This window comes from Anopheles marshallii, chromosome 3 (assembly GCF_943734725.1).
Source record: "Anopheles marshallii chromosome 3, idAnoMarsDA_429_01, whole genome shotgun sequence".
Lineage (NCBI taxonomy): Eukaryota > Metazoa > Arthropoda > Insecta > Diptera > Culicidae > Anopheles > Anopheles marshallii.
The window spans coordinates 75,123,818-75,131,105 of record NC_071327.1 but is presented as its reverse complement, the minus strand read 5'-3'; positions in this window follow the sequence as shown (position 1 = coordinate 75,131,105).

Below are 7,288 nucleotides of genomic sequence, written 5' to 3'. Positions count from 1 at the left end.
TTGCACGAGATCAAGATGGTGCTGAAAATACGCATAAGTACTCCCGCAGCAAACGGCAAACCAAGCGACATAATTTAACATTATCTTAGCCTTCTTTTATTAAAACTTGATGCAGAAAAAAAGGAATAATTAAAATTCAGTAACTAACCAAAAACAAGCGAAAAACCCCGAATCAGTTAGACACCTTCAGTTTTACGCTTAGAAAAAGCGCCCTCCCCTGTTCATGGCCGGCAGGGGTTGAAATTTTTGCGACCTCCTGTCACTATTTTTAGCCGACCAGGTCCTTTTGTCAACGCTGGGCTAACGACAACGCTTCCCCCTCCGCTCGCCCAAAGCGAACCGATGATCCTCCTGTCGGCTCCACGATCGTCCTCTTAGGCCAGACTGCGCTCTCACGACACCCTCGCATGGCCTAACCCAGGGGCCCCCGGGGGTTGTCATTAATATACATAGATGTGTGAGTGTGTGTGTGTATGTGTGTGTGCGGGGAAGCATGCTATTTTTAGCGCATTTATTCACGCCGCAATTTATTGCGCAACGGAGCGTTTTTCCGCGTGTCTGTCTGCGAGCCCCTCGCGTGTTGTGTGTTTGCCAGTTGTGGAAATATTTGTTTGTTTCGCGATGAAAAATTGTTCTTTCATTTACTGTTTAATGTGTCCATTTCGTTTTGGTAAACGGTTTCACCTTTTTTTTTTTATTTTGTTTTAAATTCTCGCTGGCACCTTCTATATTTTTTTATAAATGACATTTTTCTTTTCGACACCCCATTTCCCGCTTTTCTCGGTGAGTGTGCGGTTTTTGGTGTGCAGAAACTTTTCACTTGAGTGCACTTGACAAGTGTTGATCGGCATCCTCCATTCTTTTGCCACTTATCCACCGATTTTGGCATGTGTCGTTTTTTTTTTTGCTTCTTTTGCACCCCAACCCCTCCGTCCTCCCCATTCCACCCGACCTCTTCCGATCACGCCCCCTTCATCACACAGACGCGGGCGTGGATCGCAACAAGATTCCATCCTGCTTAGATCAAATATTGGCTGACATTAGCAAAGCGAACCGATGAACACTGCTCGACAGCGTACCGCGTTTGCCAAGAAAGTACATCATGAAACGCAACTAACTACAAAAAGCAATACGGACACCCGGAAAGCGGGGCGGAAGCACGGGTAAAATCGCGGAGGGGAAACCCGTGGCGGTTGGCGCACATTTGGGAAGGTGCGCGGATGAGGGAACGTTTCTATTTCGGTACTGATTGATGAAACGTAAATTCCTGCCATCCGTACGGGGCGCACGGTTTGCAAAAAAAAACCCGGTGGTAACGTAACGGTTACGACGGTTTATTCGGGATTCGGTTCACCTGTTGTTATGCCTAACACCGTACACACATACAGGCGGGCGCCTTGAGTGCATCCATCATGGAGTTCGTTACCGCCTTTCCGCGCTTAAATAGACATCCTCCAATGATGTCAGCACTAGAAGGAAGCTGAAGCTGAGTTAAGAAGTACATTATTACTGTGGATATGCTTTTTTTTGCAAAAGCTGTGGAAAAGGATAAGAAGAAATCTTGGAGCTATTATGAAAATATATTTACATTGGTAATGAGACCGTTGGACCAGGCTCCATTTCACAGCTGCCATATGTTTGTTCTATCAATATCAGCAAAACTAACTACACCTTTAACAACAAAACATAAGAAATCGTTTAACCTTCTCCCGTCATCATTCCATACGTCCTCCTCGTTCCTCTTTCTTTGGGTAAAATTTATGCAGTACCAGTAGTCACCCAACACCCGGCGAAGAAAGTATAAACAAATACCTTCCACAACAGTGACTGGGGGCAAATATCGGATTATTATTATATTAACGATCGCCCCACGGGATCGGGCAGTGGTCGTTGAAAGGTGATCCTCTTATGTTGTGTGTACGCGTTATCCACAACAAGGGTGGTTGTTTTGGTGCTTGGAAACAATGCGCAAACAACGCACCAATATGAACAGGATTAAATTACTCCTCGTATGTGCTGGCGCAACAGATCTACATCAGTTGTACTAAAGATACTAAGATTTTAGTACACGTGTCTTTAGTACAGGAAAACAAATTCCAATGGCCTTGATAGTATGAAAACAATATTCGCAAGATTTCCTATCCTCTAGACCTATAGACCATCAGTTCACGCGCGGAGTTCAAGTACACGATCGTATATTTATTTATTTATTTTCAACATCAAAACTACATCCCACACCGGGCTGAGTAGATGATGGTTCACGGCAGAACAGGGCAGGAAACTGCAGCTAAACACGGGGAAGCAAGTTAAATCACCCAGCCATATAATTCCAAATGGCGATGGAAATCATTTTCTAATTGCTTCCACCGCCCCGCGCATTCGCCATTCCAGCGTACCCAGGGCGGGCGTATTTAAAACTGCCAATTTTTATGAGTTTCGCCCCGTTACGATACCGCCTGTCGTCGGGGAAGTTTTTGTGGATCTGGTCGCATATGTTTTGCCAGACGGTTTGGTGGAACACTTTCGGATAGGATGTGAACACTCAGCACATTGTAAGCTGTATAGTGGGGCGTGGAAAAGTGCATTCAAGAAGCATTGAGCAAGAGCAAATTGAATAAAAATCAAATATTTTGCCTTTCAGTTGCTGCGAGCTATTGAGTGGCTATTGGCCAGATTATTACTCCTATTTTAAATTTCGTATCAACCCATATCTGTCCATCAAAATGTTAACCCAGCACGTTAGCGTTAGCTGCACCTTTCAACTTCATTCTGCCCAGCTTACGGTGGCCTATTTTCCGGTTTCAATTTTACCCCGTTCGGCAGCCGGAATGCACCCGGAGCGCCCAGAGCCGGAGCGTAACGAGAGTGGGATTATTTTATTTTTAAAATAATTTATCTGCACCTTCTAATATTAACCGGCCGACCCTGGGATTGGGTAAAAATAATTGACCGATGGCCGTAAGGTGCACCGGGGTCCAAACAACAAAAAAAAACACTCATTTGATCGCAAAACCACCAACTAACACACATCAGCACCGCCATTTACCACGTTGCGGATGTTGCGAAATATGGTTCCGGATGGACTTTTTTTGCAAGCGAACATGCTTGGTGAGAGATTTCAAGTGGTTCACTGTTCGGCGCAAAGGATGAAAGATGGAGAGTTGCTTTCACTGACTCATTCGCGTACTGGATTGGATTAAATTTACACCGATCGACTGATCGACTCTGCCCAGACCACATGGCTGTGGGGAAGCGTGTTAAAACCGTATCACTAGTAATGCGTACGGTGGTCTCTTTCCACGCTAGACAGCCAAAACTCATTCCCCGCACGAGCATCCATCATGTTTGGTGTGCATCGATCGAATGGAAACCGACAGAGGATTGCTTCTGGTGTAGTGCTTCTGGGATGACCGTAGTCCTAGGTACGGTCGAGCGTTCTAAAAGTGGTACCTCTATTTCCCGGGGACTTGCGTTGACTCGGAAAGGCCATCTGGGGACCGCCAAACTTGTAGAGGCAGCCGGACTTTGGCAGATGGCCTACTGCGCATGTCCGACGGAAGATCCGACCTGGTCCCGCTCGAACATCTTGCAAGATAAAAGAGAGAACTGTATCTCTCGTGCTCTCTGTATTGTGATCACGATCGTACGGGTTTTCCTCGCCTGTCAGAGGCTGCCGGAGCACAGGGTTTGATTGTTCGTACAGGTTGGTTGAGATTTTTCTTCCCTTGGAAAAACTAACAACAAGTGACGTTCAGACAGAACAAAATTACTCAAAAAAAACCCTCGCTATAGCGTATCAAGAGTACGGGCAATGGATTGATTCTTTTTCATCTTGAACAACGCTTCTCTCGGAGATACTTTCTGTGCCGATCGCTGTACTCCACGGCAAGAGATCTTTAGTTGTTCACGAACGTTTCACTGGTGTGCACAGTTTCGGTCAGTGCGTTACTGTCCTTGTGTGTAACGTTTTGTGATCACTGTCTCTACCCGCCTGCGTGTAGAGCCCCATCGGCACCAACTGACCGCGACTGGTTGGCTGCTCAAGTGCACTGTTACATAACGATCGCGCAGATACATTCGGTGAGTGTGTTCCGCCTGTTCTTGGTTATGCAGATCCATGTGGAATATCCCAATGTTTGTGGGTCGCGTAACATTTGCAGTGAGTTCTTAAAGGCACTTTGAGACAGCAGATAACAAAAACTGTGTGTGTGTAATAAGCGGATTTGTGAGGATTGATTTAAACCATAATATTGTGTAAAAAATGTGCTTCAAAAAGGGGGACCAAGATCTTAAGCAATTTCCAAAAGATAAAAATGCAATGATACTGTGTTTCCCATCAATTTAGTTAATTTTGTTGAACGAAATAGCATAACGTATGCGCAGTAATTGCGCCGTCAACAAATAAATACTATCTTCTGGACGTCAACAACCATCGTCTGCGAGCCGAATGCAACTCAAGGGAACCCATGCCGTTCGAGGACATGGCTGTTGATCTCCCACGTGAAAGCCCAACCTATGATCAAAGGCGATCGAACAGATTCAGTCAATGGCAGTTTCACTTTCCCATGTGTGTGTGTGTGAGTTTTTTTTATAAACTGATTTGGCGTGTCAGACAGTTTAGTCCCAAAAATAGCTTCAGCCCTTTGAACGGCAGCTGTATCTTTATCGGTGAGCTAAATTAGTGTAGTTCGTGTAGGGACGGCCATCCTCACGAGGAGGTGTAATTTGTAGAGCAATGTTAAACTGTTCTAAATTGCAAGTCCTCATTTGCCGACCATTTGCGCGAGAAAGGAAAACCCCATTAGCACCATCGTTAATCAATTGACGCAGGGAAATGCTACCTTGGACCACATTTTCATTCAGTGCGGCACTCTATAATGGAATTCATGAGATATGCTCTCAGAGTATATTACTATTAGACAGAAGCACCACACGTATTGGAAATCCTATATTAGCAATAACCGAAGAAACCAAAAGAATTTGGTGGATTGCATGAAAATCCAACATTTTCATTCGGTTTCAAGATGTTGGGAGTTCCAGGATTACATGGACGTTTCTCGGTACAGATGCTGGCTCACTCGACCAATTTCATTGTAACCCATTAAATTTAAGATAGCATAGAAACGATCATCAATGCAGTAAAAATTGTGGTAAATCAATTATTTAAAATAATTAACACACTGGTTCAAGAGCATGCAAATGAAAATCGATACGAGCGAAAATACTGCCAGTTAAGATTCAAAATCAAGCGAAACCAACAACTGACAGCTCTCCATTCTCATTTTCGCTCCAATGCTGCTTGGGAAATGTTCGTGTGTCCAACGTTTACAATCGTACGCTAGAATACTTTTGTATTTAAGTTCAAGTTTTTTAATTACTTTGGGCCTAAAGCTACGAATTATGTTTGTTTGGGTTGGTACAAAGCAGTTTGTTGCAAGTTTGCCCCAATACTCCACATTTTTCCGTTCGTTGCAGGATAATAATTTATCCACGCAAATGTCAACTTGTTGTGTCCGTTGGGCTACCACTGTGCAACATTTGGCAGCTGGCAGCAAATTAAAAAAAAGTAATCAAAGATCCGGTCGCATCGAAAAAAAAGCAAGTTAATTTGTCGTTTATTTCCTTGCAAAGCGAACGGTTCGTACGCGGTCCGTCCTTTGTGCTTGCGATTGTTTTTCGTGTTGCGCGCGGAGTGCAGTTGTTGTTTCGTTGCAGTTTCCGTGCGCTTCTCCTCGCTGGAGCGGGGGTGCGATAGCAAATAAAAAAATCCTGGTTAGTAATAGTGGAAAAGCGGTTGTTATCTTGTAGGGTCTCAGGGATTAGTTGGTGATTTTTTTTCATTGCGAACGAGGTTAATTTTTTGCGATGCAATTCCATTGCGCTCCTGCAACAAAGCAAAATCATGCGTTTTCAGTTACTGGTGTGCATGAATGTGTGTGTGTGTCCCTGTAAAGAGTGAAGTAAAGAGCGGGCAAGTGTGATGTGGAGCATCTGCTGTAAGGACGTTTTCGCTGATAGTAAAAGCCCATACACGGTAAACATAGCTCCACCAGCTTAACTGGAAACGATTCGGTGAGAATTGTGTACATTATCATGCAGAGTCATAATGTTAAGAAATGTACAATCTTGAAGCAGACATCGTGGTTTTGGGCCAGCTCATTGCCTACCGTTTGAAACCTATAGTTTAGAGCGAGAGAGAGAGAAAGAGAAAGAGAGTGTGTGTGCGATCGCACCGCGCGCGTTTGGATGTGTGAGTGTGCGTGCGATTTTTTTCTGCTGTTCCCGTTCACGGCTGGGTTGCGAATGCGTGTTTCCTTTTTCCGATTCCCCTTCTCTCTCTCTTTTCCCGCTCCTCCCTTAACCGTGGCGCAATACACAAATCACCACGTAAGTGTTTATCGGAAAGAGCGAACGCGAAGTCTTGCCTGCCGACTCCGCAAACCAGAAGGAATGTTTCGTGAGATAATTTTCCTACGTGTATCGTTTTAGATTATTTCGTCTTTCGATCACAGTAGACGTCGTCCTTCTCGGTGTGCATAAAGTTGTCCAGATGAAAGAATCTTTGCTGCAGTAAAAAAAGTGACCTGCGAAGCTGTTACGCACCGAAGCAAGTATTGTGTCAACCCGTTTGCCCATTCAAGGTGGTCCCCGTCATCCGGGTTGGAAGGTTTTTAAGGTTATGTTTTGTTACGGCTGTACGAGTGCGTAGGAAACGGTGCCAGAGCTCTTGTGTCGCGCAATTTTTAGGGTTGGAATTTTGTTGTGTCTGTAGGGGCTTTCTAGAATCATGTTACTTGGACCCACCGTGAAGACGGATTGGGTTTGCGTTACACCGGTTGAAAGCGCCACCGGGTAGCTTGCAAACGTCAACAGTGCCACATAGTGCAGAAAAAAAAGGTTAACGAACTCCGAAAATGGTGCCCGGTGGGTCTTCGCATACACGTGTACAACGGTTGTGCTTACTCGGCATTTCACCATCGTTCAAGTTGCTTTTACCGCGAATCGTAACGTTAGTACGTACACAGCGTGTGTGTGTGCATGTGTCACAATCTGGGCCAAGCGATCTGTCTTTACCACCTTCCAGTCAGAGTTACTATCAGCTGTGACCGCTCCGATTAGATCCGCTGAACAACTGCCACCAAAAAAACAAAAAAAAAAAGCACCATCACCAACAGCGAACGATCGTGCGGATCGGGGAAAAATGGATTTATAATTTCACTTGCAACAGAAAATACCTTCCGGCAGCAGAACCAATATATTTATGTTTTCGTCTGTTTGTTTTTTTTTT